The sequence below is a fragment of the Oncorhynchus nerka genome, linkage group LG15 (genome assembly GCF_034236695.1).
Source record: "Oncorhynchus nerka isolate Pitt River linkage group LG15, Oner_Uvic_2.0, whole genome shotgun sequence".
Classification (NCBI taxonomy): Eukaryota; Metazoa; Chordata; class Actinopteri; order Salmoniformes; family Salmonidae; genus Oncorhynchus; species Oncorhynchus nerka.
This window is the reverse complement of record NC_088410.1, coordinates 92,517,370-92,529,384: the sequence shown is the minus strand read 5'-3', so window position 1 is coordinate 92,529,384 and position 12,015 is coordinate 92,517,370. Positions and strand designations below refer to the sequence as shown.

Sequence of the window (12,015 nt, the reverse complement as noted above, 5' to 3'; positions counted from 1 at the left end):
TGTGTGTATTGTTTTGTATTGCTAGATATTACTGCATGGTTGGAGCTAGAAACACAAGCATTTCACTGCACATGCGATAACATCTGCAAATTTGTGTATGCAAACAATAAACTTTCATTTGATTGGTCACCATCTCTATGCCAATTAGCTAATAAACCGATAAGCCGGTGCGAATGACCCATTGACTGTATGTATAACTGACCAGTGCAACGATGTGGTTTCAAGTTGCTTCCTACTGTTGCTTCACCAGGCAGCTTTAGCACATCGCTAACGTCGCAAATTTGTTCCATCCCACTTGATTATATTTCGAGTAGCATAGCAGCCTACACGAGAAACAACGTGTAGTATTGGTAGTTATCATCTCGATGTCACCGTGACAGTCTACTGCTCAAATTGGGAGAATTTGCGCTGCAAGCCGGCAACAACAACCCAGGCAGTGTGTCCTTCAGTAAGGACTGCAGTAAGGACAGGGACGTAGCTAGACAGTGTAGCTCATATCAGACCAGTAAGGACAGGGACGTAGCTAGACAGTGTAGCTAATATCAGACCAGTAAGGACAGGGACGTAGCTAGACAGTGTAGCTCATATCAGACCAGTAAGGACAGGGACGTAGCTAGACAGTGTAGCTAATATCAGACCAGTAAGGACAGGGACGTAGCTAGACAGTGTAGCTAATATCAGACCAGTAAGGACAGGGACGTAGCTAGACAGTGTAGCTAATATCAGACCAGTAAGGACAGGGACATAGCTAGACAGTGTAGCTAATATCAGACCAGTAAGGAGAGAGGAGTAGCTAGATAGTGTAGCTAATATCAGACCAGTAAGGAGAGAGGAGTAGCTAGATAGTGTAGCTAATATCAGACCAGTAAGGACAGGGACATAGCTAGACAGTGTAGCTAATATCAGACCAGTAAGGAGAGAGGAGTAGCTAGACAGTGTAGCTAATATCAGACCAGTAAGGACAGGGACGTAGCTAGACAGTGTAGCTAATATCAGACCAGTAAGGAGTGGGGAGTAGCTAGATAGTGTAGCTAATATCAGACCAGTAAGGACAGGGACGTAGATAGACAGTGTAGCTAATATCAGACCAGTAAGGAGAGGGGACGTAGCTAGATAGTGTAGCTAATATCAGACCAGTAAGGAGAGGGGACGTAGCTAGATAGTGTAGCTAATATCAGACCAGTAAGGAGAGAGGAGTAGCTAGATAGTGTAGCTAATATCAGACCAGTAAGGACAGGGACGTAGCTAGATAGTGTAGCTAATATCAGACCAGTAAGGAGAGAGGAGTAGCTAGATAGTGTAGCTAATATCAGACCAGTAAGGAGAGAGGAGTAGCTAGACAGTGTAGCTAATATCAGACCAGTAAGGAGAGGGGACGTAGCTAGATAGTGTAGCTAATATCAGACCAGTAAGGAGAGGGGACGTAGCTAGATAGTGTAGCTAATATCAGACCAGTAAGGAGAGGGGACGTAGCTAGATAGTGTAGCTAATATCAGACCAGTAAGGAGAGGGGACGTAGCTAGATAGTGTAGCTAATATCAGACCAGTAAGGAGAGGGGACGTAGCTAGATAGTGTAGCTAATATCAGACCAGTAAGGAGAGAGGAGTAGCTAGATAGTGTAGCTAATATCAGACCAGTAAGGAGAGAGGAGTAGCTAGACAGTGTAGCTAATATCAGACCAGTAAGGAGAGGGGACGTAGCTAGATAGTGTAGCTAATATCAGACCAGTAAGGAGAGGGGACGTAGCTAGATAGTGTAGCTAATATCAGACCAGTAAGGAGAGAGGAGTAGCTAGATAGTGTAGCTAATATCAGACCAGTAAGGACAGGGACGTAGCTAGATAGTGTAGCTAATATCAGACCAGTAAGGAGAGAGGAGTAGCTAGATAGTGTAGCTAATATCAGACCAGTAAGGACAGGGACGTAGCTAGATAGTGTAGCTAATATCAGACCAGTAAGGAGAGGGGACGTAGCTAGATAGTGTAGCTAATTTCAGACCAGTAAGGAGAGGGGACGTAGCTAGATAGTGTAGCTAATATCAGACCAGTAAGGAGAGAGGAGTAGCTAGATAGTGTAGCTAATATCAGACCAGTAAGGACAGGGACGTAGCTAGATAGTGTAGCTAATATCAGACCAGTAAGGAGAGAGGAGTAGCTAGATAGTGTAGCTAATATCAGACCAGTAAGGACAGGGACGTAGCTAGATCGTGTAGCTAATATCAGACCAGTAAGGACATTGACGTAGCTAGATAGTGTAGCTAATATCAGACCAGTAAGGACAGGGACGTAGCTAGATAGTGTAGCTAATATCAGACCAGTAAGGAGAGAGGAGTAGCTAGATAGTGTAGCTAATATCAGACCAGTAAGGACAGGGACGTAGCTAGGTAGTGTAGCTAATATCAGACCAGTAAGGAGTGGGGAGTAGCTAGATAGTGTAGCTAATATCAGACCAGTAAGGAGAGGGGAGTAGCTAGATAGTGTAGCTAATATCAGACCAGTAAGGAGAGGGGAGTAGCTAGATAGTGTAGCTAATATCAGACCAGTAAGGACAGGGAAGTAGCTAGATAGTGTAGCTAATATCAGACCAGTAAGGACAGGGAAGTAGCTAGATAGTGTAGCTAATATCAGACCAGTAAGGAGAGAGGAGTAGCTAGATAGTGTAGCTAATATCAGACCAGTAAGGAGAGAGGAGTAGCTAGATAGTGTAGCTAATATCAGACCAGTAAGGACAGGGAAGTAGCTAGATAGTGTAGCTAATATCAGACCAGTAAGGACAGGGACGTAGCTAGATAGTGTAGCTAATATCAGACCAGTAAGGAGAGAGGAGTAGCTAGATAGTGTAGCTAATATCAGACCAGTAAGGACAGGGAAGTAGCTAGATAGTGTAGCTAGTGTAGAATCACATTGATTCGTTCCTCTAATCAAACCGAATCACACAGTCGTTTCTAACTAAAAACAGATCCTTCCTGTATCGTATCGGTGCCTATTGGGGCGGCAGGTAGCCTAGTGGACTAGTAACCGAATGGTTGCTAGATCAAATCCCCGACCTGACAAGGTAAAAATCTGTCATTACGCCCCTGAACAAGGCAGTTAACCCACTGTTCCTAGGCTGTCATTCTGACCCTGAACAAGGCAGTTAACCCACTGTTCCTAGGCTGTCATTACGCCCCTGAACAAGGCAGTTAACCCACTGTTCCTAGGCTGTCGTTCTGACCCTGAACAAGGCAGTTAACCCACTGTTCCTAGGCTGTCATTCTGACCCTGAACAAGGCAGTTAACCCACTGTTCCTAGGCTGTCATTACGCCCCTGAACAAGGCAGTTAACTCACTGTTCCTAGGCTGTCGTTCTGACCCTGAACAAGGCAGTTAACCCACTGTTCCTAGGCTGCTGTTCTGACCCTGAACAAGGCAGTTAACCCACTGTTCCTAGGCTGTCGTTCTGCCCCTGAACAAGGCAGTTAACCCACTGTTCCTAGGCTGTCGTTCTGCCCCTGAACAAGGCAGTTAACCCACTGTTCCTAGGCTGTCGTTCTGCCCCCTGAACAAGGCAGTTAACCCGCTGTTCCTAGGCTGTCATTCTGCCCCTGAACAAGGCAGTTAACCCACTGTTCCTAGGCTGTCGTTCTGCCCCCTGAACAAGGCAGTTAACCCACTGTTGCTAGGCTGTCGTTCTGCCCCCTGAACAAGGCAGTTAACCCACTGTTCCTAGGCTGTCAATCTTCCCCCTGAACAAGGCAGTTAACCCACTGTTCCTAGGCTGTCGTTCTGACCCTGAACAAGGCAGTTAACCCACTGTTCCTAGGCTGTCGTTCTGACCCTGAACAAGGCAGTTAACCCACTGTTCCTAGGCTGTCATTATGCCCTGAACAAGGCAGTTAACCCACTGTTCCTAGGCTATCGTTCTGACCCTGAACAAGGCAGTTAACCCACTGTTCCTAGGCTGTCGCTCTGCCCTTGAACAAGGCAGTTAACCCACTGTTCCTAGGCTGTCGCTCTGCCCCTGAACAAGGCAGTTAACCCGCTGTTCCTAGGCTGTCATTCTGCCCCTGAACAAGGCAGTTAACCCACTGTTCCTAGGCTGTCGTTCTGACCCTGAACAAGGCAGTTAACCCACTGTTCCTAGGCTGTTGTTCTGACCCTGAACAAGGCAGTTAACCCACTGTTCCTAGGCTGTCGTTCTGACCCTGAACAAGGCAGTTAACCCACTGTTCCTAGGCTGTCCTTACGCCCCTGAACAAGGCAGTTAACCCACTGTTCCTAGGCTGTCATTCTGACCCTGAACAAGGCAGTTAACCCACTGTTCCTAGGCTATCGTTCTGACCCTGAACAAGGCAGTTAACCCACTGTTCCTAGGCTGTCGTTCTGACCCTGAACAAGGCAGTTAACCCACTGTTCCTAGGCTGTCGTTCTGCCCCTGAACAAGGCAGTTAACCCACTGTTCCTAGGCTGTCGTTCTGCCCCTGAACAAGGCATTTAACCCACTGTTCCTAGGCTGTCGTTCTGCCCCCTGAACAAGGCAGTTAACCCGCTGTTCCTAGGCTGTCATTCTGCCCCTGAACAAGGCAGTTAACCCACTGTTCCTAGGCTGTCGTTCTGCCCCCTGAACAAGGCAGTTAACCCACTGTTGCTAGGCTGTCGTTCTGCCCCCTGAACAAGGCAGTTAACCCACTGTTCCTAGGCTGTCAATCTTCCCCCTGAACAAGGCAGTTAACCCACTGTTCCTAGGCTGTCGTTCTGACCCTGAACAAGGCAGTTAACCCACTGTTCCTAGGCTGTCGTTCTGACCCTGAACAAGGCAGTTAACCCACTGTTCCTAGGCTGTCATTACGCCCCTGAACAAGGCAGTTAACCCACTGTTCCTAGGCTATCGTTCTGACCCTGAACAAGGCAGTTAACCCACTGTTCCTAGGCTGTCGTTCTGCCCTTGAACAAGGCAGTTAACCCACTGTTCCTAGGCTGTCGCTCTGCCCCTGAACAAGGCAGTTAACCCGCTGTTCCTAGGCTGTCATTCTGCCCTGAACAAGGCAGTTAACCCACTGTTCCTAGGCTGTCGTTCTGACCCTGAACAAGGCAGTTAACCCACTGTTCCTAGGCTGTTGTTCTGACCCTGAACAAGGCAGTTAACCCACTGTTCCTAGGCTGTCGTTCTGACCCTGAACAAGGCAGTTAACCCACTGTTCCTAGGCTGTCCTTACGCCCTGAACAAGGCAGTTAACCCACTGTTCCTAGGCTGTCATTCTGACCCTGAACAAGGCAGTTAACCCACTGTTCCTAGGCTATCGTTCTGACCCTGAACAAGGCAGTTAACCCACTGTTCCTAGGCTGTCGTTCTGACCCTGAACAAGGCAGTTAACCCACTGTTCCTAGGCTGTCGTTCTGACCCTGAACAAGGCAGTTAACCCACTGTTCCTAGGCTGTCGTTCTGCCCCTGAACAAGGCAGTTAACCCACTGTTCCTAGGCTGTCGTTCTGCCCCTGAACAAGGCAGTTAACCCACTGTTCCTAGGCTGTCGTTCTGCCCCCTGAACAAGGCAGTTAACCCGCTGTTCCTAGGCTGTCATTCTGCCCCTGAACAAGGCAGTTAACCCACTGTTCCTAGGCTGTCGTTCTGCTCCCTGAACAAGGCAGTTAACCCACTGTTCCTAGGCTGTCGTTCTGCCCCCTGAACAAGGCAGTTAACCCACTGTTCCTAGGCTGTCAATCTTCCCCCTGAACAAGGCAGTTAACCCACTGTTCCTAGGCTGTCGTTCTGACCCTGAACAAGGCAGTTAACCCACTGTTCCTAGGCTGTCGTTCTGACCCTGAACAAGGCAGTTAACCCACTGTTCCTAGGCTGTCATTACGCCCCTGAACAAGGCAGTTAACCCACTGTTCCTAGGCTATCGTTCTGACCCTGAACAAGGCAGTTAACCCACTGTTCCTAGGCTGTCGTTCTGCCCTTGAACAAGGCAGTTAACCCACTGTTCCTAGGCTGTCGTTCTGCCCCCTGAACAAGGCAGTTAACCCGCTGTTCCTAGGCTGTCATTCTGCCCCTGAACAAGGCAGTTAACCCACTGTTCCTAGGCTGTCGTTCTGACCCTGAACAAGGCAGTTAACCCACTGTTCCTAGGCTGTTGTTCTGACCCTGAACAAGGCAGTTAACCCACTGTTCCTAGGCTGTCGTTCTGACCCTGAACAAGGCAGTTAACCCACTGTTCCTAGGCTGTCCTTACGCCCCTGAACAAGGCAGTTAACCCACTGTTCCTAGGCTGTCATTCTGACCCTGAACAAGGCAGTTAACCCACTGTTCCTAGGCTATCGTTCTGACCCTGAACAAGGCAGTTAACCCACTGTTCCTAGGCTGTCGTTCTGACCCTGAACAAGGCAGTTAACCCACTGTTCCTAGGCTGTCGTTCTGACCCTGAACAAGGCAGTTAACCCACTGTTCCTAGGCTGTCGTTCTGACCCTGAACAAGGCAGTTAACCCACTGTTCCTAGGCTGTCATTGAAAATAAGAATTTGTTCTTAAACTGACTTGTCTAGTTAAATAAAGGTCAGATGAAATATAGATACGTATCGATCTGTCTTGAAAGGGAAAGATGGGCCACACTATGTTGTACCCGTTATTATCAGTCGTCATTACTATCTCATTACAAGATGCCTCCGTTATGGTAAAAACAAATGCATGCTGCAGTCTATGGAAATGAGGGCTAATACTATCCTTCTGCTTTGGGTATGCGCTGCAGTGTGCATGTGTTAGGGCTGGCACAATTACAGTATAACCAACTGTTGTGGATGGAGACCAACCGTGGAAATAAAATAACTGTCATAACCACAAAAAATATATTTAATACGACGTTCCACAGTCTGTTCCTGTGGTAACATGGACTCTTAACAACGCGATGAAACTGTGTTGGTCCTTGCTGAAATGTAGAATGCTCATTAAAATGATGTCAACTGGATGTGTCTCATGCAATGGAATGTATTTTTTGAAATGTCAGTTGAGTTGAATCAGCGTTGTGCCATTATTGACTTGAATGGGGACGCCAGTTCTATTCATTCTAGTTCTATGGCTGCACTTGCACGCAGGAGCAAATCTTTGGTGATTCGAGCGTTTATGGCGCTGACCGCGGTCACCTGGCTGGCCCATCACAGCCATCCAAAATTCTGTGATCGTCACAGCCCTAGTGTGTGTGTGTGTGTGTGTGTGTGTGTGTGTGTGTGTGTGTGTGTGTGTGTGTGTGTGTGTGTGTGTGTGTGTGTGTGTGTGTGTGTGTGTGTGTGTGTGTGTGTGTGGGTGTGTGTGCGTGTGCTTTCTCTGTCCGTAGTTTGTTTTATACCCTAACTGTTGCGTGAATATTCCAACACACTAATTTGGAGATTTCTCTTCTCATGAAATATTGAAACCTTAGACGCCCGGGAGGCTCACTAAAGATGAAGAAAATACGTATTTATTTTAATTCAGCTTGTAGACTAGTAGAAGATTAAATCCATGATGATTGACATCAAAAAGCAGTTCCACTTCCAACATGAAATGCAGCCTGTTAATGTTACCACAGCAGAAAGCTTATTTCCCTGCTGCTATGTATGACAAGCACACACACACACACACGCACACACACGCACACACGCACACACATACACACACACGCACGCACGCACGCACGCACACGTACACACACACACACACAGGCAGAGCCACAATCACACAGGGAACGATGGTGACACACACACACACACAAATAAGCCCGTCGGCCTGCTGACCAAACCCAGTGCGTTTCTCTGTTCTGTGTTTCTATTCAAATTGAAATATGTTGGTTGATCATGACCCGTGCTTAGTAAAATGTCCTCTCCCCTCTAAGTCTTGCCTAGACCTGTTGACTTACCCCATGGCCCTGCAGTACTAATACTAAACCACAGTTATCTGATTACAACAAGCATTTAAGCGGCCAGTGCTGTCAGTTAATCTGGTGGCTTACTGGCCGGTGCACCAGGCACATCTTTCTATGTGACCTAGCTGGGGTCCTGCAGAGAGCAGATGACGTCTGCTTCTCCAATGGTACCCTTTTCCCCTATATAGTGCACTACTTTTGAAATAAACAAAAAATGGTGCACTATAGGATTCCATGGACCCTGGTCATTAAGTAGTGCACTATGTAGGGAATAGGGTGCCATTTTGGTAGGCATCATCATGGTTCCCCCTGCTGCTCTGAGCCTAATCTGACCTCCTACTGGGAGAGAGTTTGTGTGTGTGTGTGTGTGTGTGTGTGTGTGTGTGTGTGTGTGTGTGTGTGTGTGTGTGTGTGTGTGTGTGTGTGTGTGTGACTAAAAAAGTGTGCATATAAGTGCATGTCTTACTGTGTGTGTGTTTTCATACATGCGTGTGTGTGTGTGTGTGTGTGTGTGTGTGTGTGTGTGTGTGTGTGTGTGTGTGTGTGTGTGTGTGTGTGTGTGTGTCCATACATGGGTGTGTTCATACGTGTGTGTGTGTGTGTGTGTGTGTGTGTGTGTGTGTGTGTGTGTGTGTGTGTGTGTGTGTGTGTGTGTGTGTGTGTGTCACCATCGTTCCTGTGTGATTGTGGCTCTGCCAGTGTGTGTGTGAGCAGTGGGCACAGTGTATTGCGTCTGATGGCCCATCCCTAACCATAGCTGACAGGCAGTGCAGATGCTGAGAGGAACAGCCAGAGAAGCCGCTCCAGACATCCCCACACATCAAACATTTAAAAGGGCCACCCTTCCCAGCCAAAGGGCTACACAATACCAAAGGCACACTTTACATTTAGCACAGAAAGGAGATATGACCAATTTGCCAGGCATAGACCTATGATTTTTTTCTTTTTCTTGAACTAGGCATAAAGAAATCAGACCCTGAAGAACATTTGATTTGGAAGAACAAGACAAGGAACACGCCTAGTGTAAGTGTAAGCAAAACCAACCAAGCTCCAACAATTTACATGACCAGTAATGTCGTAATTACTCAAGTCTAGTAGGCTACCAATATTACTCTGTAGTCAAATGAATTGCACTGAAGTAGTGTTTTTTGTTATTAGCCTACACAAGTGGAATAGAGGCCCAATCTATTGGGACAACAGCACTATTCTACATTGACCAATGAATTACTATTTTATACAGACAGAGAGCATAATGATATAAATACTTTAAAAACTACAGTAACCTCTATCTACAGTAACCTCTATCTACAGTAACCTCTATCTACAGTAACCTCTATCTACAGTAACCTCTATCTACAGTAACCTCTATCTACAGTAACCTCTATCTACAGTATCTCTCTTTAGGCTATTCTCTTGTGGTCTACTTTAAAAACTACAGTAACCTCTATCTACAGTAACCTCTATCTACAGTAACCTCTATCTACAGTAACCTCTATCTCCAGTATCTCTCTTTAGGCTATTCTCTTGTGGTCTACTTTAAAAACTACAGTAACCTCTATCTCCAGTATCTCTCTTTAGGCTATTCTCTTGTGGTCTACTTTAAAAACTACAGTAACCTCTATCTCCAGTATCTCTCTTTAGGCTATTCTCTTGTGGTCTACTTTAAAAACTACAGTAACCTCTATCTACAGTATCTCTCTTTAGGCTATTCTCTTGTGGTCTACTTTAAAAACTACAGTAACCTCTATCTCCAGTATCTCTCTTTAGGCTATTCTCTTGTGGTCTACTTTAAAAACTACAGTAACCTCTATCTACAGTATCTCTCTTTAGGCTATTCTCTTGTGGTCTACTTTAAAAACTACAGTAACCTCTATCTCCAGTATCTCTCTTTAGGCTATTCTCTTGTGGTCTACTTTAAAAACTACAGTAACCTCTATCTCCAGTATCTCTTTTAGGCTATTCTCTTGTGGTCTACTTTAAAAACTACAGTAACCTCTATCTCCAGTATCTCTCTTTAGGCTATTCTCTTGTGGTCTACTTTAAAAACTACAGTAACCTCTATCTCCAGTATCTCTCTTTAGGCTATTCTCTTGTGGTCTACTTTAAAAACTACAGTAACCTCTATCTCCAGTATCTCTCTTTAGGCTATTCTCTTGTGGTCTACTTTAAAAACTACAGTAACCTCTATCTCCAGTATCTCTCTTTAGGCTATTCTCTTGTGGTCTACTTTAAAACTACAGTAACCTCTATCTACAGTATCTCTCTTTAGGCTATTCTCTTGTGGTCTACTTTAAAAACTACAGTAACCTCTATCTCCAGTATCTCTCTTTAGGCTATTCTCTTGTGGTCTACTTTAAAAACTACAGTAACCTCTATCTCCAGTATCTCTTTAGGCTATTCTCTTGTGGTCTACTTTAAAAACTACAGTAACCTCTATCTCCAGTATCTATCTTTAGGCTATTCTCTTGTGGTCTACTTTAAAAACTACAGTAACCTCTATCTCCAGTATCTCTCTTTAGGCTATTCTCTTGTGGTCTACTTTAAAAACTACAGTAACCTCTATCTCCAGTATCTCTCTTTAGGCTATTCTCTTGTGGTCTATTTTAAAACTACAGTAACCTCTATCTCCAGTATCTCTCTTTAGGCTATTCTCTTGTGGTCTACTTTAAAAACTACAGTAACCTCTATCTCCAGTATCTCTCTTTAGGCTATTCTCTTGTGGTCTACTTTAAAAACTACAGTAACCTCTATCTCCAGTATCTCTCTTTAGGCTATTCTCTTGTGGTCTACTTTAAAAACTACAGTAACCTCTATCTCCAGTATCTCTCTTTAGGCTATTCTCTTGTGGTCTACTTTAAAAACTACAGTAACCTCTATCTCCAGTATCTCTCTTTAGGCTATTCCTCTTGTGGTCTATTTTAAAAACTACAGTAACCTCTATCTCCAGTATCTCTCTTTGGGCTATTCTCTTGTGGTCTACTTTAAAAACTACAGTAACCTCTATCTCCAGTATCTCTCTTTAGGCTATTCTCTTGTGGTCTACTTTAACGAATACAATAACCTTAACATTGTCATAAGGCCCCTGGCAGTTTTCCCCCATCGCACGTGTGGGACTGACTTCTGCAACTAGTAAGGAGAGAGGAAACAACATCTCTCAGATTGAAATTGTCAATCATCCTTCCTCGTTACTAACTTCTGAAGCGCGTGCACTGACTTGATGCCTCTGCAAATCCCAAGTGGCCAGACAACAACATACAAGTAGGATTGAAACATTGTTGGCGATCTAGCGCAGAAATCTGTGATATGTTTCTTTCCTGGAATCGGGGCACACGTCTTGATGATGAGGCTATTTGTTACACGTCTGGCGCCAGCAACGGCAATGAATAATTGGTTGCCAGTAATGAACGGTAATGCAACGGTAAAACTCGGGCTAACTGCTCAAACAACGAGATAGAGACATTTCTTCTCAAACGAGGTAGAGGCACCCCTCCCAATGCCAATGTCTTCTGCTCCACTGCTTAGAAAATACCTCCTCTCTTTCACATTTCATTTGAATCAATCGAACAGAAGACCACCAAAACCGATCGCATCTGTAAAAAAAAAAATATATATATATTGTACTCACCGTTTGTAGGTTATCAATGGACTAACTTGTTCCAATTTCACTCACTGGGATGAGTGGAACTCTTGAAGACGAACATGTCTTGAAGCCTACAGCAGGGATATTGTCCTGTGGCTAACTAGTAGCGCTGTAGCTGTACAGGAGACAAGAGGGCAGGCAAGAAATGCTACCGCAGCTGTGTCGCTAGCTGCCGCCCGCTGCAGACTATTACAGAACGCCCCTCGACTACAAGTCACACCGGGAGGAGGGTGGGGTTGGAGGCAGCAGACTGGGCTCGAAAACATCAAGTGTAGACAGATACGCGTCTAGTTTTTGTCTACTTTAGAAACATTTCAAAATGTTGGACTTGGGACCATTCTGATGATAGCTTACTGATGTTCTGCTACGATGAAGGGTTGATTAGTTATGCCACAGCCATATCTGCACACATTAGGTCTTGACCTGTAGGGTTGTGGTTCATTGGATTTTCATTGACACGCATCTTTTTAATAATGGTTGAAAAAGACATGATGGAAATATCTTTA

The 12,015-nt window shown here is 45.4% G+C and overlaps 1 protein-coding gene across 2 annotated transcripts in view; it reads right to left on the bottom strand.

Annotated features, from left to right (window-relative positions):
* ppp1r16b (protein phosphatase 1, regulatory subunit 16B) overlaps positions 1 to 11,704 on the bottom strand; it is a 170,155-nt gene extending 158,451 nt beyond the window's left edge. For both annotated transcript variants that reach the window (XM_065002044.1, XM_065002043.1), the window contains exon 1: positions 11,495 to 11,704. The gene's annotated coding sequence lies outside the window, so the exon portion shown is untranslated. The remainder of the gene's footprint in view (positions 1 to 11,494) is intronic.
* Between the last annotated feature and the right edge of the window lie 311 nt (positions 11,705 to 12,015).